This window comes from Canis lupus, chromosome 30 (genome assembly GCF_048164855.1).
Source record: "Canis lupus baileyi chromosome 30, mCanLup2.hap1, whole genome shotgun sequence".
NCBI lineage: Eukaryota > Metazoa > Chordata > Mammalia > Carnivora > Canidae > Canis > Canis lupus.
The window spans coordinates 25,332,465-25,360,321 of NC_132867.1; the positions used below are offsets into that span (position 1 = coordinate 25,332,465).

At 37.6% G+C, this 27,857-nt stretch overlaps 1 long non-coding RNA gene across 1 annotated transcript; it reads left to right on the plus strand.

Annotated features, from left to right (window-relative positions):
* The first annotated feature begins 226 nt into the window (after positions 1-226).
* LOC140621305 (uncharacterized) lies at positions 227-27,612 on the plus strand. Its single transcript, XR_012021030.1, has 2 exons — positions 227-448; positions 27,371-27,612. It is a non-coding gene; the product is annotated as an uncharacterized lncRNA (long non-coding RNA).
* Positions 27,613-27,857: the final 245 nt, after the last annotated feature.

Consider the following 27,857-nt stretch of genomic DNA (forward strand, 5'->3'; position numbering starts at 1 on the left):
AAATATTTTTATTATTTGTTTTAGAAATTGAAAGGTCCTTTTTACAAATCCAGCTGGGATTATTTTTTGTGGTACTTACATGGGGATTATTTGAGTAGTAGCTCTAAGTAATTGGAAAAACATGAATTTGGGGGTTTCTGCGAGTTTCCAGTTCCAACTCTTTCCAGTTGATGTCACTGTGGCAAAGGTATCGCAAACATCTGGCATAAAAGCAGTAGAAAGGGGAGAAAACAAATCTAATAATGCAGCTGAATCAAGAGGAAGCATCTATTTTGGGGGGTGTTGCTAAAATGAGGATGGGGAACCGGGCCAAACATCAGAATTCAGTTCTTGGAATCAGAGCGGCTGAGTGAACGCATTTGATCTCATCGGAGTCAGCAAGCAAAAAACAAATCTGTAATGAGTCTGGAAACTGCTGAAACTGCTTCTCTTTGCGATGACATAGCAGGTAAATCTTCCCCGGCTTGGAACCACTGTGAGGCCTGGTGGCAGCAGATTACAGCCTTTACTGCTGCTTCTATGCTCTTTAGAAAGAAGGAAATGGACCCCTTAAGGCTACATTTCTGGCAAGAGGCTGGTGTAGTGTCTCCCTCCCCTGTAGGAAGTCAAGATAGATAACCCTGGAAGCCCAAAGCGAGGACAGCCTTGTTTATCAAAAGGAGAGGTAATGGATAAAAATGTCTGCCTGGGCACTTTATGGCTTCAAAGTGAATAATATGCCCCTGCGTTCCAGCAGGTGTTCAGTGACTCCTGCATCTTTTAGTGTTAGTTTAAGAGGCAAGTAAGGGAACTTACGTAACTCCACACTGTTCATCAGCGAGCATTCCCTGGGCCTTTTCCTGAAATGTGAAAAACAGATCTGTTTTCAGATATTATTCAGCTGTGCAGGGAGGCCAACAGATGTATTCATTAACACCCCCACAGAGCATATTGTGATAGTCACAAGTGGAAAGTGCTCGAGCTGAGGTTACACAAATGTTTTCTGTTACGAAGCCTGCCTTGACAAGACCATGATTTTCAAGGAGATTCTCATTTTAGACCATTTCCTGTTGTCACACTGAATGTGCAAGGTGATTTTCCCAATTAAGACGAGAATAAGTTGTATTTTACCTTGTTTTAAAGAATAGCTGTTCTTGTGTGTGGTGCTTTTTCAATTTTTTTTGGTTGTTGTTTGGTTTTCTTTCCACCTGAAGTGGGAAACCTAATCTGTTTAAGATTCAGTTTTCCAGGGATGCCTGGGTGGCTCACTGGTTAAGCATCTGCCTTCAGTTCAGGTCCTGATCCCAGAGTCCTGGGATCAAGTCCTACATCAGGTCGCTTGTGTTTCTGCCTTTCTGTATCTCTCATGAATAAATAAATAAAATCTTTTAAAAGAAAGATTCAATTTTCCATATCAAGATACTGGTTGCACTCCAGTGAGGACAAAGACTTTTGCACAGTTGAAGGAAATTCATAAGAGATTCGTTGAGATTCATTGGTGCTAAAGCCAGAACTAAACACATCAAGTAAGAATTGCTTTTCCTGTTTTAAATCTATGAATCAGGGCAGCCCCGGTGGCTCAGTGGTTTAGCATTGCCTTCAGTCCAGGGCGGGATCCTGGAGACCCAGGATTGAGTCCCACCTCGGGCTCCCTGCATGGAGCCTGCTTCTCCCTCTGCCTGTGTCTCTGCCTCTCTCTCTCTCCTCTCTGTGTATTCTCATGAATAAATAAAATCTTTAAAAAAATCTATGAATCATTAATAATGATGAGCATGGACAATAACATGTATTTGGAACTCTGCTAGAGAAAATAAGGATTGTGTGGCCTTTCTTTGTCATCATCATTGGGACTTGATTGAAGTGTTTTTCCAGGTGAACTGAGGAGATCCCAGCCCTTGACTCAACTCTTTCCAAAGATGTCGCCGAAGGTTCTTGGTCTTGTCATAAGAATTCAAGGACTGACAGAGCACAGTAAACAAGTGACACAGTGGGAAAGTTTAATAAAGTGAAAGTACCCTCTTTAGATGTGAAAGTGGGCAAGCTTGAGAGATCAAGCGAGCTATATGCCCTGGGGTTTGGGTTTCTGTCTTCTATTAACAGTTGTTAACTGGGAGGTGAAAGAAATATTCATTACTTGGGGTGGGGATTTCTTGTAAGCAGAGTTTCCTGCCTTTTCTTCCTTATTTGGCAAGGGGTTTCCTGTCATGGCATCTGCCATCTTGGCCTCATCTGGTTTGATCGGCTCCTTGGGGAGTGCTGCCAGGACAGGCCTGTGACTTCCCCTTTGCTGGCCTCTGGGTAACCTGTTAGAACCTAACTAACTGCCTCTAACAAGTGGACCTCGAATGGGATTCTTAGGAAAGCATAATTGGTTCTTAGAGTGTATTTCTGAAGTAATTTCACTGTAATGAGGAGGTGGAGAGAAAAGTCCCCTAATGAGGATCAATAATAAATCACAAGGGCGAAATGGAGAATGGGAAAAAGACAAAGAGGAAATGATGATTTCTGTTCATAGAATAAAATCTATAAAGAAAAATGGTCCTTGTAAAGCAAATCCTGTCAAAATGAATCTTGTTTTTCAAGTTTGGGTTTAGTATTAACAGTCAGACAGTTGCCACTTTGTCTGTTGGGACTGTATTGAAGCATTTTCTTAATCTAGAATTTCCCAGTGATCTTTCTGGGAATTTCTTCCATATCTCTAGATTTCAACAAATACCGATTAAATGTCTATGTTGTGCTAGGAGGTATAAAAGAAGCATTTGTGATCTTCTTGCAAGACAAACTGCACCATAATCAATTAAAACAAGATTCTTAAGATTTTGAGATTTCAAGGAAGGGTAAAATTACAAACACAATACCAACAATAATATCTTATTTTGCTGGAACTGCCTTAATAAAGTACCATAGATTGGGCAATGTAAACAGAAATTTATTTTCTTATAGTTTTGGTGGCTAGAAGTCCAAGATCAGGGTATCACTAGGGTTGGTTTCTTCTAAGGACTCTCTCTCCCTTATAGAAAATTAAAAAAAAAAAAAAGCAGACTCTCTCTCCTCGGCTTACAAATGGCTGTCTTATCTGTGTCTTCACATGATGTTTCTTTTATGTGTATGTATGTCTGCCCTAATCTTCTCTTCAAAAGGACACCAGTCATATTTGAGTTAGGGTTCACGTTAATGACCTCACTTGAACTTAATTGCCTACTTAAAGGCCTCATTTCCAAATATGGTTATTTTGAGGTACTAGGGGCTAGGACTTCAACATATGAATTTGAAGAGGAGGGCACAATTCAGCCCACAGAAAACAATGAAAGCAATCCCACAAACCAATAATCCTATGTGGATGACACATGGTTTCAGACTTTTTATTTTGCCAAATCAGGAGTTCAAAACACCAACATATGATATTGTAGGGAAGGAAACATTTCCCTCTTCATTTCTAGGTTTTTGAATGACATAATCATTAAATTGACATAAGATAGCTTAACAGGGGAAAAAAAGTAATTTTCATACATGTGAGAGCCCCATAAAAATGTGAGTCTAAAGAAGTGATCAAAGCAGGAAGCTGATGTTCTTGTAGACAAAACAAAACAAAACAAAAAACAATAACAACAAAAAACAAACCCACAATAAATTTATGGAAAATTGTCAGCACAAAGGGGTTTGGGTTTGGAGTAGTAAATTAGTGAAAAAATAACAAAATTTGCTTACACAGACTTCTTGGTCATAAAGATAAGGCTTTCTACCCTTCTAGTACAGGGACTGTACCTTTCACATGGGAAATTTATTTGTTGCTCTCAGGGGGACAAAGGAGGGTCAGAGTGTCCTTCCTAAACTGGCTATTTCTCAAGTAGCTTTAATTTGAAATAATCAATATGCCAAAGTGACATCTCTTGGGGTGGCATATTCTGCTCCCCTTCACTATTATCATAATTTATTAACAGTAAAATAGAATAAAGAATAAATCAAGGTGCCTGGATGGCTCAGTCAATTAAGCATCTGACTCTTGATTTCAGCTCAGGTTATGATCTCAAAATCATGAGATTGAGCCCCAAGTCAGGCTCCATGCTCAGTGGGGAGTCCGGTTCTCTCCTCCTCTCTCTGCTCCTCCTCACCACTCCCTCTCTAAAAAAAAATTTTTTTTTTAAAAGTCAAGAAAAATAATTGTTAAATAAGTTCCTAATTAATGAAACAATAATTATTAAATAATAATCAAGGAATAAAGAAGTATCGTTTAAGTACATTCAACTTTATAAACATCTTATAAATTTTTCCTTACTTTTAGGACCAGTGAAATTTTGACATCTTTTTTAGTGACTGGTGCTGATATACCAAAAGAAAGAACAAAGTGATTGTAACATGGTGCTCTCGCTAAAATTTGGTATTTTCAAAACCTTAATCACATTGGTGGAAACTTTGCAGGAAGTGAAAATCTGAATATATCCTGAGGCCTCTATTTTGGGGGAAATCATCAGAAGGGATTATTATTTTATAATAATATATATTATTAAAATATATATATTTTAAGATTTTTAAAATTTTATTTATTTATTCATGAGAAACAGAGAGAGAGAGAGAGGTAGAGACACAGGCAGAGGGAGAAGCAGGCTCCATGTAGGGAGCCTGATGTGGGACTCAATCCCAGGACCCCAGGATCAGGCCCTGGGCTGAAGGCAGCACTAAACCGCTGAGCCACCTGGGCTGCCCTGGCTATGTGTATATTAAGCAGATATTTTAAACTGGAAAGGAATACCTAAAGATGTAGAAAGATCTGTGTAATATAATCAAAAGAGAGAGAGGGAGAGAATTAAGGCAGGGTGGCATCTGTAGACAGTGTATCCTATTTGTCTGTTTGAATTTAGTTACACATGCCTATGATTTGCTACTCAGTTTTGTGGACATGTATGTGTCTTATTGCTTCTATCATTTGAGAAATTGTTCACAAGTGATCAGGAGCTGAGATCTGATGTTGGTGGAAACCCTGGGAAGCCCCATCTTCATCTCACACAAAGAGGGAAGTAGATACCCCAGATGGAATCCAGCCCAGACGATGCTGTTGAACCACTGCTTGTGGAGCTGTTAAAACAGAATCATCATATCTGGAGAAATGTTCTGATGTTGTACTCATGTGTTCTGATGTAATTCCCTACAGAGGCCGTATGACAAATCTAACGCCCTGTATGCAAGGAATATTCTCAACATTAATTACCCAGGAAGAAGTGCATTCTAGAGGAAGAAATTAAAACTGATCATTCAGTGTCTGATTGACTTGAAATCTGAACTAATCTAGAGGAAGACTTAGGGAAGAAGTGGATGGAGTCTGGTTCTGTCATGTGGGTCTTCTGCTGGTAAGATGGGACACTAATGTCAGGAGACAAGCTCTAGGGTGCTCTAGTGGAGGGTAAGATACTCTATCTTCATACACGTTGGGCCAACACCTAATAAGGGTGACTTTCCTTTGATAGCTAAAATAAAATTGCTTCTCTATTGCATTGAAAATGACTTTCTGTAACCTCTGAACCTTGAATAAAGTCTTATTAAAGACTATAACTTGTCTCAATTGTGTTATGAGCAAACAACGAGTTGGTTCTAGGCTTGCCCTACATGTGAAGGATTTGCAATCTTTAGACAAGACAATATACTGATCCTGATGTTATTTAAAGCTTTTTAGATTTTGTTCATCGTGGATTTTTTTTGCATCTATTAAAAAATATTGCATCAAAATGTTGTTTACTTCAATTACTGGGTGCTTTTGGTGCTTCTGTAAAATTTGTATCATAGTATCAGCTCAGATTCTTTCAAGTCTTGAAATTCCAAGGTCTGTTTTACAATGAGACAGAGAGTTTTAAGTTTCCGAGTTCACAGAAAATGAAACAAGAGATGTAATAATAAAGTTTTACATCAGGGTAGGAGAAAGTTTAACAAAACATGTAAAAGTATTTCATGACTCCAAGAGCTGTCAGCATATACATCAAAACTTCCTCAGTAAAGGATACTCAACACTGGACATAGCAGAAAGAAGAGAGAGGAAAGAAAAAAACTATAGCCTTTCGGGTGGTGATAGCAGTCTAAATGGGAAAGTCACATTAACAAATCACTAGCAGCATGAAATCCTTGGCCTAAAATCATGCATTCTGATATGATGTGTTTATGCTTATTTTTGGATACGGTACTAGAGCAAATTGAAATTTTAACCTACACTTGGGAATAAATCATTACTATGGGAATATTATGTATGTCACATTCACAGCATCTTCTTCTTGGGTTTAGCATATAAAAATTAAAATTAAACATCCAAAGACCTTCTGGCTTCAGTTCCAACATGTAAAGAGTGTGCAATAAGAAGCAGCTGAACAAACTAAAAATCTATGACTTTTTTTGGAGCCATCAGAGAGTTGAAGTCACAGGGCAAACCTGCCACACTAAATGTGGAGACAAGTGAGTTCAGAGTCACAGCCAATACCTGCTCGAGTCTAACAGCACTTGGTGGAGCTGTATACCCCGGCAGGAAGACTTAACCAACAATTTTGATAAACTTCTGGAGGCTACATGTGAACTAGCTTGATTGTTAAAAACTCCTGGGACCCAGTCTAAAGGGGACTCCCACATTTTCCTATGTTTTTACCTCCAGAGTCCCATCAGGTTCTCAAGATGAAGAGCCAGGAAAGATCCCCTCTGACTCTGGTGGAGAGAAATAATAGTCCTTGTAAAACAAGCTCAGAGCATCCTTAACAAAGGAGAACTCCCCAATGGAATAGACTTTCCCAGAATATTTTCTCAACTGGGGAAGGGCATCTCTGGTGCTCTGACCACCTCCAGACTTCTCATTTAGGGATGGCAAGATAACAAATGTTTGTGAAGGTCAAAGCCCAGAGATCTACAGAAATGCTGGGATTTAATCAAAGGGTTAAAGAATGCTTCTCCTGCCCCACACCTTATCACCACACTGACAGTGCTTCCGTATCATCAGAGTGGACAGTTGTCACAATGTCTTTGATTCCTAGCATTTCCTTTTGATTCCTTTCTTAGAAAATAAAAAACTGCAGATGCAGACTATGGAGTAGTTCTTAAGGAGTCCCAGAATCATCAGGGAAGAGAAAAACAAGTACACAAGTGGTACCTGGGTAGATTAGTCAGATAAGCTTCAACTCCTGATTCTGGCTCAGGTCATGACTTCAGAGACCTGAGAGCCAGACCCATTCCTGAGCAGTCTGCTTGAGATTCTTTCCCTCTCCCTCTGCTACCCACCCCTCCCCACTCACTCACACACTCTCTCTCAAATAAATAAAAAAATCATTAGAACAAAAACAAAAATAAGGACACTAGAGGATTCTTAAGGCATTGGCACCCATGGTTACAGTAAACTTTAAACACAGCCCAACTTCTAATCAAAATAACATAGAAACACACTGTAAAGCCTTAAAACTTAGGTCTTATTACCTGACCCATCATGTCTGGCCTTCAACAGAAAAAATTCCAGACATGCTGAAAGGCAAAAGAAAAAAGAAAGAAAGAAAGAAAGAAAGAAAGAAAGAAAGAAAGAAAGATGAAGAAGCAAAGCCCCAAAGTCCCAAAAGATACCAAAAGACAACACAAGCATCAGAACAAGACTCAGATGAGGCACAAGGTTTGGAACCATCAGACACAGGATCATTCTAAGATTGCTATGGCAAGAGCTATAATGGGAAAGATAGACAACATGCAACAGCAGATCGGAAATGTAAGCAGAAAGATGGGAACCTGATGAAAGAATTAAAATTAGTTGCTAGAATTTAAAGCCCTATAACAGAAATGTGGAATGCTTTGGGTGAGTTTATTAGCAGACTGGATTTAACACAGAAAAGAATCAGTGAGTTTGATTTGTCAATAGAAACTTTCCAAACTAAAATATAAAAAGAAGAAAGAATGAATAAAATGGAACAGAACATCCAACTTGTGTGGAATAATTTCAAAAAGCATAACTTGCACGTAACTAGAATACCAGAAAGAGATAAAGAGAATGAAGGAGGAAAAATATTTGAAGTAATTATAGGTGGGGATTTTCCAAAATTAATGAGACATAAAACCACAGATCTAGGAAGGTCAGAGAACACCAACTAGATAACAACCAAAAAGTCTATACAGGGCAGCCCAGGTGGCTCAGCGGTTTGGCGCTGCCTTCGGCCTGGGGCCTGATCCTGGAGACTCGGGATCAAGTCCCACATCAGGCTCCCTGCATGGAGCCTGCTTCTCCCTCTGCCTGTGTCTCTGCCTCCTCTCTCTCTCTCTCTCTCTCTCTCTCTCTCTCTCTCTCTGTGTAACTATCATAAATAAATAAAAAAAATTTAAAAAAAGAAGAAAACAACAATATAGACATATAGAAGATCAAGGATAAGAATTACAGTAGATATCTCATCAGAAAACATGAAGCAAGAAAAGAATAAAGTGAAATATTTAAAGCATAGAGAGGAAGGGCACTTGGGTGGCTCAGTCGGTTAAGTATCTGCCTTCGGCTCAGGACATGATCCCAGGATCCTGGCTCCTTGCTCAGTGGTGAGTTTGCTTTTCCCTCACCCTCTGCCTCTCCACCTTGGCTTGTGCTCTCTCTCTCTCTCTCTCTTTCTCTCTAATAAATAAGTAAAATATTTTAAAAAAAACATGGAGAGAAAAATACCCACCAATCTAGAATTCTAAATTCCATAAAAGTATTCTTTAAAAATGAAAGAGAAACAGACAGACAAAAAGTGGGAGACTCCATTGTCAGCAGACACGTCCTATAAGAAATTTTCAAGAAGTTCTTCAAAGAGAAGGAAGCTGATATAGATGTAGAAACTTAGATCTACATGAAAGAAAGGAAGACTGTTGGAGAAGAAATAAGTGAAAATTGAATATAATCTTTTATAAAAAGGAGGAATTGGGATACTCTGTTATAAAGTATCTGCACTATATGTGGTATAAGGCTATCTGAAGGTTGACTTTGATGAGTTAAAATATATATATTACAAACTCTAGAGGAACTAAAAATTAGAAGAATAGCTGATGTGCTAAGAGGGGATCCCTGAGTGGCTCAGCGGTTTAGCGCCTGCCTTTGGACCAGGGTGTGATCCTGGAGTCCCGTGTCCGGTTCCCTGCATGGAGCCTGCTTCTCCCTCTGCCTGTGTCTCTGCCTCTCTCTCCCTCTCTCTCTTTCTCTCTATCATGAATAAATAAATAAAATCTAAAAAAAAAAAAAAAAAGAAAGGAGCTAAAACAGAATCATATGAAATACCCAATTAAGGCAAAGGAGTCAGAAAAAGGGAGGGAGAAAGAATAAAGGCAAGGAATAGAAAATAGGTTAAAAACATAGTAAACATTTATCCAAATTTATCAATAGTTACTTTAAATGAGAATGGTCTAAATATATGAATTAAAAGACAAAGATTGTCAAAATGGATTAAAAATCAAAAGTCAATTATAAGAAACCTACTTTAAATATAAAGCCTCAGTTCAAAAGCAAAAGGATAGAGAAAGGCATATCATGCTACCATTAATGTTTATTTTTTAATTTTATTTTTTTAAGATTTTATTTACTTATTCATGAGAGATACACAGAGAGAAGCAGAGACATAGGCAGAGGGAGAAGTGGGCTCCCCACAGGGAGTCTGATGCAGAACTTGACCTAAGGACCCCAGGACCACGCCCTGAGCCAAAGGCAGACACTCAACCACTGAGCCACCCAGGCGTCCCGGTACCATTAATTTTTAAAAAGATGGAAAAACTATATAAAATTCCAGACAAAATAGATACTGCAGGGTAAGGAAAAATTTCAGGGATAAAGAAGGGCACTGCATAAAAATAATGGTCCTCTTCAAGAAGACAAAATAATCTTTAACATGTATGCACCACGCCACAGTGTCAAAATACAAAAATGAATAGAACTTTAAGGAGAAATAGATAAATCCACTATTGTAGTGGAGACTTCAACACTCCTCTCTTTGAGTAATTGATAGTTCAAGCAGGCAGAAAATCAGTAAGGATGGAGTTTATTTGAACAGCATCATCAATCAACCGGATCTAATTGACAGCTACAGAATTCTTCATCCAAAACAGCAAAATACACATTCTTCTCAGGCTACCGTGAAGCATATACCAATACAGACCATGGAACAAACCTGAATAAATTAAAAAAAAATAGAAATCAGGGGCCCCTGAATGATTCAGTTGGTTAAGCATCCAACTCTTGATTTCAGCTCAGGTTGTAATCTCAGGGTCCTGGGGTCAAGCCCTGTGTAGGGCTCCATCCTCAGTGGAGGATTCTCTCTCTCCCTCTTCCTCTCTCTCTCTTTTTCTCTTTCCAAAATAAATAAATAAATCTTTTAAAAAAAACACACACCCAGAAATCAGGCAAAGAATGTTCTCAGATCATAACGGAGTTAACCTAGAACCAGACAACAGAAAGACATATAGAAAATCCCTAGGGTTTAGGAATCAAACTGGCGCTCCTGGGCAACTCAGTCAGTTGAGCATCTGCCTTTGGCTCAGGTCATGATCCTGGGGTCCTGGGATCAAGTCCCACTGGCTCCCTTGCTCAGCGGGAAGTCTCCTTCTGCCACTCCCCCTGTTTGTGTTCTCTCTGTCTCTGTCAAATAAATAAATAAAATCTTAAAAATTATTTAAAAACACATTCCCAAATAACTCATGGATTAAAGAATTCTCAAGAGGTAGCAAAAATGTTTTGCACTAAATGAAAAAGGTAATACAACTTAGCCAAGTTCTTGGGATGTAGTGAAAAGCAGAGTTTCAAGGAAAATTTATAGCATTAAGTGTATATGTCAATGCGCTTAATGTCAATAATCTAAGCTCCCACTTTAGGAAACTAGAGAAAGAAGGGCAATTTAAGATGAAACCAAGCAGGAAAAAATAAAATAAAAATTTAGAGCAGTAATCGTTGAAATTGAATACAGGAAATCAATAGGGAAAATGGATGAAGCCATTTGAATGAAATGAATGACAAGCTGGGCTTTAGTAAGTAATACTGTATCACTTCGGTTCAAAAGCTGTGAAAAATTATACCACACTAATGTAAGATGCTAATAAGGAAAAATTCAGTATAGAGTATGTATACTTCTCTGAATTCTCTATATTGTTTTTTCAGTTTTTCTATAAATCCAAAATGATTATAAAAATAAAATGTATTTTTAAAAAATTACCTGGTTTGAGAAGGTGATCACATTACTAAGCAAGTCATAGAGCCTGCCTTAAAAAAAAAAAACAAAACTGTGAGAATAACACTAAAACCTGTATATTTGGGATAGCTCAGGTCAGACTTCGCCAGGGCTCAGGCAAGGCATATTTTGGGTTCCTTGATTATGAAATTATTTAAGATCTCTAAGCAGTAACATGCCATCTATTTCCTAATGGGGCAGGATATAAATAAACTTATAGCTTTTAAAAGATCATGTGTAAAAAGGGATACAAAAGCAAGGACAAAGAGGAAAGACAGAAAGGTTATCTCTGGAAATAGCATTTAAAAAGTGAAAGTTCAGCATGACCGGAGACTTGCAAAAACTGCTTAGGTTAACAAGAGCTGGCTTTTTTTTTTTTTTTTAAGTAGTTTTGAAAGAAAGGGAAAAAGGATCATGAATCACATAAAATCAGCTTTAGAAAAGATGAGGTATTATATTGTTGTATCTCCTCGTTTCGGCTTCTAGGAACAGGAACATCCCAATTAACAGAGTTTTTTACAAGCTAAAAAGGGCATTTTATTTTGATATCTAATTTGGAGGCAGATGGCGAGGGCTTGGTTCTCATCTATAACATTGATACCAACAGTATCTGATTCATGATGGGCTATTGTGGTGATTTTGAGTGAGGAATGTGTTGGGCATAAATGTGAGGGACAAATGCAAGTCTCATTGTGGGGGACTGTGTTAATACCTCTATATTTTGTCTTGGGACACTGGTAAGGGTTGAGAGCAAAATAGTTTGGCAGGTAATCTGGAAGGCACCACAAGTGTCCCCTGGGTTAGGGCAGAGGGCAGACCATGACTAATTCTTCCTATTTCATCTTCATCTTTGACTTACAATTTGGGGTGTATCTTTGAAATCCAGGGAGCTGGGTGTATGTCAATCCTGGTTGCAGTGTGCTATGAGTTTTTTATCATTGTCAGTGTTTGCACAGATGTTCCACACAGTTTAGCAGGGATTGCAGTAGGAGTTCCTCTCCAGGTGCCACTTTCAGTGTGAAGTTCATTTTTAAAGCTTCTCACAAGGACACCTTGCTGTAGTTACAAAAGAGCTCCTAACACCCTAAAGTTTGTTAACCTGCTATGTTTCTTAATCTGCTAACAAATGTTGATAATGATGATAAGTGTCCCACTCGTGATGCCAAGTCAGAAAACATTTGAACAGAGAACTAATAACCTATAGGAGTTCCAGTAGGTTACAGCTAGGGGGGCTTGAGAAGTGAGAAACCATTAAAGAGTTCAGGACACATAATTTCATGACCAGTATCCACCATCTAAAGCTAAGTTCCCTCAGATAGGACTTCTTTTCTGAGACAGGACCTAACAACCCATGTAATCTTTAGATCGTTTACTCTGCATGCCACTTGCTTTGAAACATATTTTCACAGTCATAATCCTCATATTTTCTTATTCTAATAGCTTCCCTGTCCTAGTTTCTGGATACATCACTAGTCAAAGAGCATTGACATCATGCAAGTGTTCAGGCCAGAGATCATCTTCTCTTTATAGGTAGGGAGATGGGCGGAAAACTCACAAGTCCCCAAGGTTACACAATGAATCAGTGGCCAAGGAGAGTCCAGTCCAGATCCACCTGGCTCCATAGTCAGTGCTTACTTTCCAACATACTTCCCAAAGCGCTGCTTTAGTTTGGCTTTCAGTACGAGAGGCTTATGAGTTTCACCATTTCTCTTAATGGTGAGCAACTTTATAGCATTCTTTGCACAATTAGCAATTCTCGAACTAAAAACAGAGATGTTAAAAGAAATCTATAAAGGCTGCCCTAAGAATGGAGTTTAGGATGTTCCTTTACCGAGCTCTCTTGGCCAGTATATGTGTTGTGTATGTAAATGTTTATGTGTATATTCAAACTCACATGCATGCACACAACATCCACAAAACTCCCTTTGAAAAAAGCACCAAAAAAAAAGAAAAGAAAAGAAAAGAAAAAAGCACCAATATTTCTTCCTAATAGGCAACACATAGAAACATAGAGTTTATTCCTTAGAAAAGAAAAAAACAAAATAAAGGAAAAAGAAAAAAACCTCTTAAACTCATTATGGGAAATTAAAAGAGAAAATACCTTTTGATAATTGGGATCAATAGCCATGCAGTATTCTCCACTTCACATCTCTTGTTATTTGTATAGTAACTTGTTCAATAGAGTTACACACCATCACCATCTCTGATATGCTAATAAGCTAGCACTCAATATGATGAACTCCGCCTAAAAATTCCTCAAATATAAGGCTTTGAGGATGCACAAGTCATTTCTATTGTATTCATGCTTTAAAATTTAGACTCTTAACATTCCATTAAATTTACGGTAAGAAATGCATACTTCAAGAGGAGCTTCCATTCTGGCATGAGTTTTGTTGAAGAAAATGTCAGGGGCATCATACCCAGAGAGAATTAAAAACAGCATGAAACTAAAACTAAAAATATATTTTTGGAAAAAAATTATTCCCTGTGGCATAGATTTTTTTTCCTCCCCATAACCAACTGCTATTTGGAAATTAGCTTCTCTTCCACTCTCTTAGCAACCCCAGAGGAATAAGATCATCTTTCCATCAAGGAACAGAACCAGGAAGGTAAAGTCACTCTTTGCATTCTGATATTCTATTTTTCTTCTGTTTTCTGTGCCTGCCATTACTAGTTTGGCAGTATTTTTTGCCCTTCGAGGTTTTAATTTTCCTCATTAATTGTTGCAATTTTCAAGAAAGAGAAAGGACTATGAGTCTGAACATAAATTTGGGAAAAGTCCCAGTTTTCAAAAAGAAAAGAAATCACAAGACACAACAAATGCTTAGTGGGCTGTTGCTTTATAGTCTTTAAAAATGCTACCTATTAGCCACTGAAGACAGGGCTGTTACAAGCTCTTATCGGTGCACATAGTTACTATGCCTTGCAACATTTTTGAGAAGCCACAGTAAAATATTCTAAGCCTTAAAATCATATTTTTCTTTTTAAACCCTTTGAGCTGGAATTAATACAGAATCTCCATTCTAATGGGACATTCCTGCTGTTCCGAGCACAACAGCGGTGGGCAAAGTATAATACGGAAAAATAAAAGCACCTAGTTATATTCAAAAACAAAAAAAAGATCAATATAGACTAGGAACCAACGAGAAGTGAGTGAGCAAGTCGAAGACCAGAACCAAGCTTCTGGAACGGGGCAGAGAGAACTGGGAGGTTGGCCCTGGAGGGTAAATTACTCCAGCAAAGACTGAGCCAGAGTTAGCTGGCTGTGAAAGCAAAGACAGGTGTGGATCTTCTGCCTCTGAAACAAAATTCGGAATTTCTGCTGTGCTCATTGCTTGCCAGGGGGGTTTCTGTGACTCTGCCGCCCTCAAGAGGAAGGGCATGAACTCGCAAGAGCTGCGCGAAGCAGGCCGCCTAGCGGCTCAGTGACTGAACTGCAGCACCTCCCGTGGTACCTCCCTGCAAGGGATGGATGGCTCTGCACCGGGTCCCAGGGAGTGGGTGTCAGCAACCGCCCAACCGGGGAGATTGAAAACAAAAACAGAAACAACCCCTAAAGAGACTACAAATCAAATACTCATAATGCATATAGAATTATAATGCCGAGAAAGACAACTGGCAAAATCACGAAGTAAACACAATTCAAAAGAATTAAAAATAATGGGAATATCTGAAAAGACTTTAAAACAAATATTTTAAGTTACTTAAAGAGAATATAAAAGGAAATATCTTCCTCAAAAAAAAGTAAATGGGAGAGAAAGTATTCTGAAACAAAATAGGCATAGATGAACCAAGAATGGATGGACATGAAATATAATGAACTATAAATATTAGAAATGAAAATTATTCTTAAGAGAAATGGAATAAACTATTGCACCTAATGGAAGGGAAAAGTTAGTTAATGGAAATATTCACCCGGAAATAGTGATTACATTGAAAAGCCTCCCTGTATTCCTGTTGGAAGGCACAGAGAAAGAAAATGAGGGGATAGTGGACAAATTATTCTTAAAGAGATTAGTAAAGGCTTTTCCATAATTGAATCCAAACATAAGTCTTTAAGTGAAAAGGGTAGTTAGTCAAAGCGCTAAGGAAGAAAATAAAAATAAATACAAACAAGATGTATTACCGCAAAACTCCCTGGGAAAATTTAAAAGTTATCAGGCAGAAAGATTTCCACATGAATGATGACTATGGAAGTATCATCAGCAAAGATAGATGCATAGAGATGTATCTCAAATGTCCTAAAGGCAAACAATTATCCACCTAGACTTTTAAACTCAGAGAATGATGGATATACTAAGACCAGAATTTACCACACACATTTTCTCAATTAAAAAAATAATAAAAATTATTAAAGAATGCATATCAGCAAGGAGAAAGCTGAACTCAGAGAAAAGGAACTGGGATACAAGAAATAACTGAAATATGGAAATAGATATAATATTCTAGTGAGAGTAGTACTGACTAAAAAATAAACTTACACCTTTAAACAACAAGAAAATCAAAGATCAGAAAAAAAAGAAATCAGAAAACCAATAACAAGGAGGATGAGCAGAAAATGAAAAAGCAAAGAAAGAAAATAAGAAAGTAGAAACAATTCCAGCTGTATCAGTAACAGCTCTCAAGGTAAACAGATTAAACGCACCTTTTAAAATGATTAAAATTATCATTGCACCAGAAATAATAAAATGCCTAGGAATAAACTTAACCAAGGAGGTGAAAGATCTGTACTCTGAAAACTATAAAACACTGGTGAAAGAAATTAAAGATAACACGAACAAATAGAAGAGAACAAATATTGTTAAAATATTCATACCACCCAAAACAATCTGCAGATTTAATGTAATCCTTATCAAAACATCAACAGCATTTTTCACAGAACTAGAATAAACAGTCCTAAAATTTATTTGAAACCACAAAGACCCCACACAGCCAAAGAAATCTTGAAAAAGGAAAAAAAAACTGGAGGCAACATACTTCCAGATTTCAGAATATGCTATAAAGCTAGTACGTATGGTACGTATGGTAATGGCACAAAGATAGACACCTTGATCAATGGAACAGAATAGAAAGCCCCAAAATGGACCTACAATTATATGGTCAATTCATCTTAGACATAGGAGGCATGAATATCCAATGGGAAAAAGTTTCTTCAACAGATCATGTTGGGAAAACTGGACAGGTATATGCAAAAAAATAAAACTAGACCACTTTCTTATACCAAACACAAAAATAAACTCAAAATGGATTAAGGACCTAAATGTGAGACCTGAAATGATAAAATTCCTAGAAGACAGCACAGGCAGTAACCCCTTTGACATCAGCTGCAACTACTTCTTGCTAGATATGTCTCCTGAGGCAAGGGAAACAAAAGCAAAAATAAACTATTGAGATTACATGAAGATAAAAAGCTTCTGCACAGTGAAGGAAACAATCAACAAAACTAAAAGACAACCTGTAGAATGGCATAATATATTTGCAAATGACATATCCAATAAAAAGTTAGTATCCAAAATACATAAAGAACAGATACAAGTCAATACCAACACCTTCGCCAAATAATCCAATTAAGAATGGCAGAAAGACATTTCTCTAAAGAAGACATACAGATGGCTACAGACTCATGAAAAGATGCTCAACATCAGTAATCATTAGGAAAATGCAAATCAAAACCACAATGAGATATCACCATATACCTGTCGGAATGGATAAAGTTAAAAAACCAGGAAATATGTTGGTGAGGATGTGGAGGAAAAGGAACCCTTGTGCACTGTCGGTGGGAATGCAAATTGGTGCAGCCACTTGGAAAATAATATGGAGGTTCCTCAAAAGATTAAAAATAGAATTACCATATGATCCAGTAATTGTCCTCCTGAGTATTTACCCAAAGAATATGAAAACCTTGCGACACCTTGGTGGCTCAGTGGTTATGCACCTGCTTCAGCTCAGGGCATGATCCTGGAGTCCCAGGATCAAGTCCCACATCAGGCTTCCTGCATGGAGCCTGCTTCTGCCTCTGCCTGTGTCTCTGCCTCTCTCTCTCTCTCTCTTTGTGTCCTCATGAATAAATAAATAAAATCTTTAAAAAATAATATGAAAACCTTAATTCAAAAGGATACATGGACCCCTACGTTTATTGCAGTATTTGCAAGAGCCAAATTATGGAATCAGCCCGTGTCCATCAATAGATGAATGGAAAAAGAAGATATGATATGTATATCAGTATATACATATATATGGGAATATTATTCAAGCATAAAAAGAATAAAATCTTGCCATTTGCAATGACATGGATGGAACTAGAGAGTATAATGCTAAGCAAAAGAAGTCAGAGAAAGACAAATACCATACGATTTCACTCATGTTGAGTTTAAGAAACAAAAAAAAACAAATAACATAAAGAAAAATGAGATAAAGAAAAAACAGACTCTTAACCATAGAGAACAAACTGATGATTATCAGGGGGGGAGATGGGTAGGGGGACGGGTGAAATAGACAAAGAGGATTCAGAGTACAATTATCATGATGGGAACTGAGTAATATATAGAAGTCTTGAATCACTATATTGTACACCTGAATTTAATTTAACATGGTATATTAATGATACTGGAATTAAAATTTTAAAAAGTAAAATGACTGAAAGTATCAAATTGGACGAAGAAACAAAATCTAGTTGTTCTTCCTTGCAAGAAGCATACTTTAGACATTTAAAATAAAGGGATGCATAGTTCTTCAAGATGTGAACATTGAAGGGAGCTGAAGTGTGCACAAAACTCCTTGTGCATTTTTTTGTGTTTTTGCAAATTTCTTGAGTATGTCATTATTACAAAATAAAGAAGTGTATTTAAAAAGAGGGCTCGGGAAAAGATATACCATTCAAGGAACCAAAAGAAAGGAGTGAAGAGTGCCTGGCTGGTTCAGTCAGTAGAGCACATGATTCTCAATCTCAGGGTTATGAGTTTGAGCCCCATGTTGGGCATAGAGATTACAGGAAAAGAAGAAGAAGAAGAAGAAGAAGAAGAAGAAGAAGAAGAAGAAGAAGAAGAAGAAGAAGAAGAAGAAGGAGAAGAAGAAAGGAGAAGAAGAGGAGGAGGAGGAGGAGGAAGAAGAGGAAGAAGAGGAGGAGGAGGAGGAAAAGAGATGGACAAAACCACAACCATAGTAGTAGACTTTAATATATCTCAATCAGAATCCAATGAATTAGAGCAAAAATTAGTAAAGGATCAGAAGATTTACAAAACAGGGCACTTGGGTGGCTCAGTTGGTTAAGCATCTGCCTTTGGCTCAGGTCAAGATCCTGGGGTCGTGAGATGGAGCCCCTGCATCAGGCTCCCTGCTCAGTGGGGAGCCTGCTTCTCCCTCTCCCTCTGCCACTCCCTCTGCTTATATGCTCATTCTGTCATAAAAATAAATAAAATCTTAAAAAATTATTTACAAAATAATCTAGCTTTATCTAATAGATATTTAGAACTCTGCCTCCAACAAATAGATATTATATGGTGTTAAAGTACATTCACAAAAAAGTATATAGGACATTCAAAAATTAACCACACTCTAGATTACTAAGAAATTTCAGCAATTGTCAAAGATTCAATATTATACAGACCATGTGCTTTCACCATAATCCAATTAAATGGGAAGTCAGGAATAAAATCACTTTTGAAAATACCATATGGCTTCAGTCCTGAAAACTTACTCTAAAAGAATTCATGGAAGAGGATTATAAAATTGACTTAAAACTCAATACTAAAGTATGGTGTATCAAAACTTGTGGAATCCAAATATCCATATTTAGAAGTAAATTTATAACCTTATATGCCTTCTTTTTTCTTTTAAAAGCAAGAAGTATTAAAAAGAAATGAATTAAGAAGTTATCTCAAGAGCTAGATAAACAAATAAGGTAAGTATAAGGACAGAAACAAAGGTAGGAATAGAAATGAATGAGATATAAAACAAGAAATAATGAAGTCAAAAAACTAGATCTGGATTAAATTACAAATAAAAATATTACAGATAAAAATTTTTATTTTTATTTTATTACAAATAAAAATATAAGGAATTCAGAAATCATAAGTGGGCATTCTGAGCAATTTTATATCATTAACTCTTGGAAAACTGCAACATTTATAATTATCTAGAAAATACGCATTAAAGTAACTCAAAAAATAGAAAAATTCAACAATTAATATGCATTTTAAATTCACTGATATTATCAAAACTTCACAAATATATATTTAAATGGTATCAAATATGAGTCTCGAAATCAAAGGTCACAATGGCAGATGCTGTGGTTGAAGGTAGTTATTTGAGACTCAGACATGTCATGCCTGGATACTTCTGTGTAGCTTGCTCCCCGGGAGAGAGGTAGAGCTAGTTCATTCAAAGATGGTTAATTATTTTCTAATTTATCTTAGGGAATCCAGCTTGTTATGAGTAATACTGAAACAGCTTTTTTTCCCCTAAATAATCTTTGCAGTATTGATTACCTTCCTTGCGAGAGACACTATGCTGCAGAATTTCTGGGTTAAAAGTCTAAAATTCTTCACCTCCAGTGGACTTACTGATGGAGAAAAGACCATCCTAGACACTGGCTGCCCACATGCAGTGGGGTAGTCACTCCAAAGTTACATGGAACCAGAACAGGTTGGCTCTCAGGACCGATCCCACCATGCTGCACCTCCTTATTCACTAAGCCACTGCCTGGAGAACAAACTTTTTCAATCAAGCTTTATGTCTAGGGAGACCACATAATTTATTGTCTGAACCTGGGCATATACTAAATTGCATGTCAGGATGACAGATAAAAACTAGGACCATCTTGGGAAAACTGGGGATGTATTGTCACCTAATCATGACCCACACTGTCCAGAACATCTCCCTCATAAATCTAACTTGATTCTCTACCCCCTCCTCATCCTCACCCATATCCATATTTTTCACTGTGCCTCCCAGGTCTGCGATCAGATGACCCTCATACATTTATTCTCTTTGATGAATGTTTCTTACACCTCCCGAATTCACCTGAAACCTGGTTCTCCCCGTGACTACTCTTCTTACTTCAAATTGCTCAAGTAGTGGCTATTTTTGCTTTTATACACCTTGTACCTGACTCAAAGTTTTCCTCTTTGCTTCCCATTGTCATTTCCAAAACATATCTCTGCCTTTCTTGGAGGTGGGGGTGAGGGGTGTTGGGATTCCTTTGAGGAATGAGACTGCCTGACTTGAAAACTTCCTCCCTCTTTATCATCTTGTGACATCTGTCACTCCCCCTCGTGCCTTGGGCATCATCTCCTGGCTGTCCACCTTTGTATTTGCATCAATTCCTGTCACAATAACTGGCAACTTCAACCATCAGCATGACTGTTATATATTTCATAATATTATGCAGTTATTGTCGATAAAAATAGTGTGAATAAAATAGTAGTGAATATTTTTTTTAAGAATCCTTGTCTTTTACAGAGGCATTCTAATACATTCACAAATATAAAGATGGGGTGTATGGATTTTCTTGCAATGATAAAAGAAGAATGATCACGAGTCCCAATCAATGGAGAAACAAGATCCAGGCTAGCACTTCTCAAAGTGAAATTTATGTGTAAATCATTGGGAGGTCTCATTAAAATGAGTGGCAAAGCAACCTCCAGGTTGGAAGAAAATATCTGCAAATCATATATCTGATAAGAAGTTAATATCCAGAATATATAAAGAACTCCTTCGACCTAGCAACAACAAAGATAGCCTAATTTAAAAATAGGCCAAGGACTTGAATAGACATTGGCCCCAAGAAGATACACAAATGGCCAAAAAAGCACATACAAAGAGGCTCAACATCACTAATCATTAGGAAAAGTGCACATCAAACTACAATCAAGTCTTTACCCAGTAGGAAAATCATTAAAAAAACAAAACAAAACAAAACAAAAAACAGAAAATGGGATGCCTGGGTGGCTCAGTGGTTGAGCATCTATCTGCCTTTGGCTCCAGTCATGATCCCAGGGTCCTGGGATCAAGTCCCACATTGGGCTCCCTGAAGGGAGCCTGCTTCTCCCACCGCCTATGTCTCTGCTTTTCTTTGTCTGTCTCTCACGAATAAATCAATAAAATCTTAAAAAAAAACACAGAAAATAACAAGTATTGATGAAGATATGGAGAAATTGAAACTTTTGTGCACTCCTGGTGGGATTGTAAAATGGTGCAGCCACTGTGGAAAACACTATGGAGCTTCCTCAAAAAAATAAAAAATATTTTTACCATATGATCAGGCAATTCCATTTCTGAATACATTGCCAAAAGAACTCAAATAAAGATCTTAAAGAGATATTCGTATATTCATGTTCTTAGCAGTAATATTTATAATAGCCAAAAAATTAGAAGCAACCCAAGTGTTCATCAACAGATGAATAGATAAAAACAAAATGTGGCATATGCATACAACAGAATATGATTCAGCCTTGAAAATGAAGAGCACATGGATGAAGCTAAGTGAAATAAGTCAGTCACAAAAAAACAAATACTGCATGATTCAATTTATATGAGTACCCAGAGTAGTCAAATTCAGAGACAGAGAGTAAAATGACTTGCCAGGGACTTGTGGAAGGGGAGAGAGGCATGGGGAGTTGTTTAATGGATAAAAAGTTTCAGTTTTGCACAGTGAAAAGAGTTCCGGAGATTAGTTGCACAACAATATGAATGTACTAACATTACTGAGCTGTATTTTGCCACAATTAAAAGTAAAGAAAAAAATGGAAAAATGGTATAACCACTTTAGAAAACAATTTGACACTTTCCTATAAAGTAAAACACATGCTTTGCATAAGACCCCAATTCCACTGCTACAGTTTTGCCCAAGAGAAATGAAAACATATCCTCAAAATGACTTGTACATGAATGTTCACAGCTGCTTTTAATTAAGCCCCAAACTGGAAAAGGTCCAGGTCATCCATCAAGGAAATGGATCGACAAATTGAGATAGTCACCCAATGGAATACTTTTTAGCAATATAAAGGAGCAAACTATTGATGCACAACAAAGGATGACTTTTTAAAACATTACATTGAGTAAAAGAAGCCAGAACAAAAGAGTACTTACTATATTCCATTTACATGAATTTCTAGACCAGGCAAAACTACTCTAATGGTGGAAGCAGATTTGGTCAGGAGAGGGGGCACAGGAAATTGTCTGCAGAAGAACACAAGGAAACTATGTAGGGTGATGGCCATATTCTGTATCTTCATTGTGTCAGTGGCCATATCCACAGCTAGTACGGAAGGAAGCAAGTGATAGTCTTTATCAAGTAAGTGAAAGCCAGTTTTCCCAGATTCTGATAAAGGAAGGCCATGAGAGACAGAAATTTTCTTCCATTTTCTTCTTCTAAATGCTTGGTTTTCTGGAAGACTATCGATTTGTTCCCTGACATTTTCAGTTGGATGATTTGAAGAACTCCCACTGACTCGATTCACAAATGCAAGAACTGCAGGGTCTGTGCGTGGTATTCCTGGGTACTGTTTCCTGACATTTACCTTGCATCACGTAATGGTCCAACATGATCCTTGTATCTTTTTTTTTTCTTCTTCTTTGCTTTTTTTTTCTTGACATTCCATCAGCGCCGATCCTTGGATCCCTGACTCTGTCTTAATTCTTTTTTTTTTTTTTAAGAATCCTTTAGACTCCTTCTGAGTCTAGACTAACATGGCTCACCACCAAGTCCCAATCTGTTGAAAATCCCCATTGCCTGGTGTAAAGGCCATCTTTCTGCATCTCAGAAAACATTTTAATTTATCCCTTCTGATTCCTCACCATGATCCATAGGGTGATTATGCCTGGTATTGTCTCTCTCCTCCTTCCTATGACTCCTCTTTCTGCCAGTGACTTTGTTAGAAAGATGAGGCACCAAATGTGACCTCCACAGTCACACGTGTTTAACCCTTTACTTCTTTGTATTTTTGTGGTTGCAGCTTTGCCAGCAACTTAGCCCTGAGGAGAGACCCCTTTTTCAGTGTTCATTCCTGGTGCCATAGTTGTCAGTGGGGGCCATTCCACATATAGACTATTCATTGTCATCAAGGTTTTCATCCCTTTTAAAAAATGTATCTTATTCCATACAGATATTTCAGAACTTTTACACAAGTTACTCTTCCACTTACCATTTATACTCATTATAACAACTGTACCAATTTGCCTGTCCCTTCAACAATATGTGAAAGGGAGTTTCACTGCACCCAACACTACTGTATATTTTTTCAGGCTACTATCATAAAATACCGTAGACATGGTGGTTTATAAACAACAGAAATTTATTTCTCCACTTCTAGAGGCTGGAAGTTCAAGATCAGAAATTAATGTCTTACAGTTCTAGAGGCAGGAAGTTCAAAAGCAGCGTAGCCCGGCTATGGTGAGAGCCCTCTCCTGGGTTTCAGACTGCTGACTTCTCATCTAATGAGAGCTTTCTCTCTGGGTCCCTTTTATATGGGTACTAATCCTCTTTGTGAGAACTCCACCGTCAGGGTCTATTTATCTCTCAAAAATCTCATTTCTAATACCATCATATTGGGGGCAAAGATTTCGACATATGAATTTTGGGTGGACACAAACATTCAGTCCGTTGCAAGCACTCAGAGAGGAAGTCACACACAGCAGTTAAAAGCCTGGGGGTGGGGCACCTGGGTGGCTCAGTCAGTTAGGAGGCCAACTCTTGATTTTGGCTCAGGTCATAATCTCAGGGTCCTGGGATTGAACCCCACCTCTAGCCCCATGATGGGCTCTGCACTCAGCGGGGAGTTTGCTTGAGGATTCTCTCTCTCCCTCTGTTCCCCCTACTCCTGTGCACAAACACGATCTATCTAAAATAAAGAAGTAAATCTTTTTTAATTTTTTTTAAAGAGCACGAGTAGGGAGCCAGACTATTGAGTTTAAAGTCACATGGACTCGGTTAAATTACTTACATTTCTGTGTTCAATCTCCTTGTCTATAAAATGGGAGTAATAATAGTCCCTACTAATGTTGAGTTCTTGCAAGAATTAAGTGACTGGCAGCTGTAAAACACACAGAATAGTGCTATATAATAGTGCTCAGCAAGTTCTACATACACATTAAATCTGAGCCAGTCAATAGGTGAAAATGGCTTCTGTTGTGAATGTCTTTGTTGATTAATAATGTTGAATATTCAGGTTTGGAGTCATTTTTTTCTTTTGTAAAGTGCTTGTTCAAGTCCCTTGCTGCATTGAAATGGTCCATTAATATTTTCTCATTGATATTAGAGCTCTTTATGAACAAAGCCTATTAAATGTTTCCATTATACTTTATTTTATTATTTGAAAACATCTTCTTAGCCTATTATTTGTCTTTAATTTATTTCTAGCATCTTATATGTTTTTTCTTTTACACCTAGAAAATTCTTTCCCATTATTATATCAGTTAATGTTTCTATTTTCTGTATTTTTTCTCCCCATCACCCCCAATCTGAAATATTTTGACAACTAATATAAAGTGTTTTGAGTTCTTTGGGGGAGAGTACCTGTCTCAAGAGTGTTCCTTATTCAGCTTGGGGGCTGTTGAATAAGTAACAATAATGTTTCTTAAAGGATAAGTTGAACTATACTTGTAAATCAAAGGATTTGACATCCAATCTCCTTAAAGAGAGGGGATACTACTCAAGAAATATCACGACTGTTTGAAAAGGAGGTACATTTGTAAAGCCACATATAGTGAATGTTAAAAGAGGCCTATTTCTTACAGCTGAATAGAGTTTTATGTAGGCTTCTTTCAGGAAATCAACCTCCAGGAATCATTGCTCTTGGTACCTTTGCTTCGCTTGCTGTTTGTACAGCTAGGTTAAGTGGAGAGCATCTTGAGAAGCCTCTAATCTCTCTTTCAAATAGAAGCTTCCTTATTATTTATCATTCCTTGTTGCAGGCCAGAGCCTGGAGACGACCATGTGGTGCACCATTTCCTCTAGGATCTTGCCATGGGTTGTCTCTAGGATGTAATGAAGATCCAGAATGTTCTCGTGGGCAGGACTCAGACCTGCAGCGCCCTGACTTGAGCCCCCAGCAGCTGTCAGTGTAGTAAAAGCCATCATCTAAGAAGTCTGGAATGAGTTCATCTCTACTCAGGATCATTTGACTTCGGGAAAATAGACTGGAGCTAACCAAGATGGTTTTATATAAAAAATCACTTCTGTCCTAGAATTCTGCTTTCTGAAAGCTCTAAAAATAGCAAAAGCTAACGAATTATGTTTTTGTTGTGCTCTACTTTCCTTTAATTGGCTAAAAGATATTTTTGGCTTGACATGAGACTAGATCTTTGCAGCTGTATTCTTTAGTGCTGCTTCTTCTTGGTGTTTTCACTGTTCTTTGGGCCTTTGATAGGGAATTTTATTCTTTAAAGGTTTTTTTTTTTTTTTTTTTTAATTTGCAAAAGAGAGCACAGGGGTTGGAACACAGAGGGAGAAGCAGATTCCCAGCTGAGTGTGAAGCTGGACACGGGGCTGGATCCCAGGACCCTGGATCATGATCTGAGCCTGAGGAAAATGCTTAACTGACTGAGCCACCCAGGTACCCTAAGGGATCCTATTCTTAAGCTACAGCTACCTGTCCTGACAGGTGTTCATTATGCCCAAGACTTCTTAGTTTAGGTGAATCTCAGGCAGAAACTCTGGCCTCTTCAAAGACAAAAGTAGAGTAAGAATAAGAAAAGCTATCTTGCCAGAGCCTTTTTGTCATAAAAGAATTTTCTGTTTTAATATGCATTGTTTGGTGACCTTGAAAGTAATTGAGTACAGAATTAGATTACTCAGAGGTTACCTTGGTTGCCAAATTAATGATCAGTTTGTTAAAGAAACACTTCCAAAGGCCTTGGTCTCAGTAATCTTAAAATTAAAAATATTTTTCTACTTATGAGTCTAGCAAATTATGATGATCACTCCTAAGTGGGTAGCACAGTGTTCTCACATTCACGTCCACCCAGAACCTCAGAATGTGACCTAACTTGGAAATAGGATCTTTGCAGATGAGATTTAGGTAAGGATAAAGATGACATTGCACTGTATTAAGTGACAGTGTCTATATAGAGACCAAAAAGAAGCAGAGAAGAAGGCCAGGTGAAGGTGGAGGTGAAGATTACACATATGCTGACACAAGTCAAGAAGAACCAAGAGCCAGAGAGGAGCCACACAAGGAAGGATTCTGTCCTAGAAACTTCAGAGGGAACGTGGCCCTGCTGACACCTTTATTTCAGGCTCTTAGCCTCCAGAACTGGGAGAAAATATATTTCAGTTGTTTTAAGCCACCTAGTTTGTGGTGATTTGTTACAGCAGCTTAGACACTTAGTATGGAGAGGTTTGATCCTTAGTTTCATTTTTACACATAAACTCCCTTAAGCAATTTAAACTGCAGTTTAAATGATTAATTACCTTTCTAAAACTTCAATGATCTGACAAATAATCTTTCCAAGGAACCTAAATCCTTTTATCTCTGATAAGTAAAATGTTTTAATGTAGTATGTCCTAAATCCTCTTAAAACTTCAATGTCATAAACTCAGTAAGAATTTTTCTCATTCCTTTCCACTAAAACAATGAGTTCAGATCAATTAAGATGTACATGTTTTAAGTTGGAATCACAAGACTGAACTGTTTCTGCAATAGACCCCATTCTTTTAAGTGTGCCAAGTTTGTAAGTACCATACACGATAGGTATTATTCTTCAGCACAGTACCAAGAAAATATTTAAACTGTGAGACTGATTCTCTTAAACATTTCTGGACTTAATTCTAAAATTTTCAAGAAAACAACTGGTTGGGGTGGCCTAACAAACAGAAATATTGGCTAGGATGCTGACTACATTGGGTTTTTTTTCAATCCCAATTACTAAGCCAAGATTTTCAGTTACTGTATCATGGTTTCCATATTTAGAGAAGGTGGTTGTCATTTTCCTTGTGTATTAGTCACAGTTCTCTCTCTCTCTCTAAATATATATTTATATATATATATATCAATCACATGATTATGGAGGCTGAGAAGTCTCCCCAATCTGCCACCTGCAAGCTGGATATCCAGGAAATTCAGTGCTATAGTTAAGTTCAAGTCTGAAGGCCTAGATACTAGGGGAACTGATGGCGTAAGTCCCAGCCCAAGGGTGGAGAAGATCCATGTCTCAGTTCAAACAGTAAGACAGAAAAAGGTGAATTCTCCTTCCTCTGCATTTTGTCCTTTCAGGTCCTCGATGGATTAGATGATGCCCACCCACACTGGGGAGTGCCATCTGCTTCACTGAGTCCACAGATTCAAACGCTAATCTCATCTGGAAAAACCTCACAGTTAACACCCAGAAATCATGTTTAACCAAATATCTGGCCACCCCTGCTTCAGTCAAGTTGACACATAACGTTAACCATCAAATCTGAGTTTGCCTGATAGCATGACCTCTTTCTTTCATCTAATAAAAAATTGCAACCTAATACCCAGGATGCTACTTCACTTGATTAGATTTTACTGTGTGTGTGTGTGTGTGTGTGTGTGTTTAATATATTCAAATATTTTCACAGATAGGCCTAAACATTTTGAATTTGAGAGCATTCTGCATCCTCTGCATTATTTCCTTATCTTGTAAGTTCACAACTCTTAGTAGATACTAAAATGACACCTAAAAAAAAAAAATTAAAAAAATTTAAAAAAAAATAAATAAATAAAATGACACCTAATT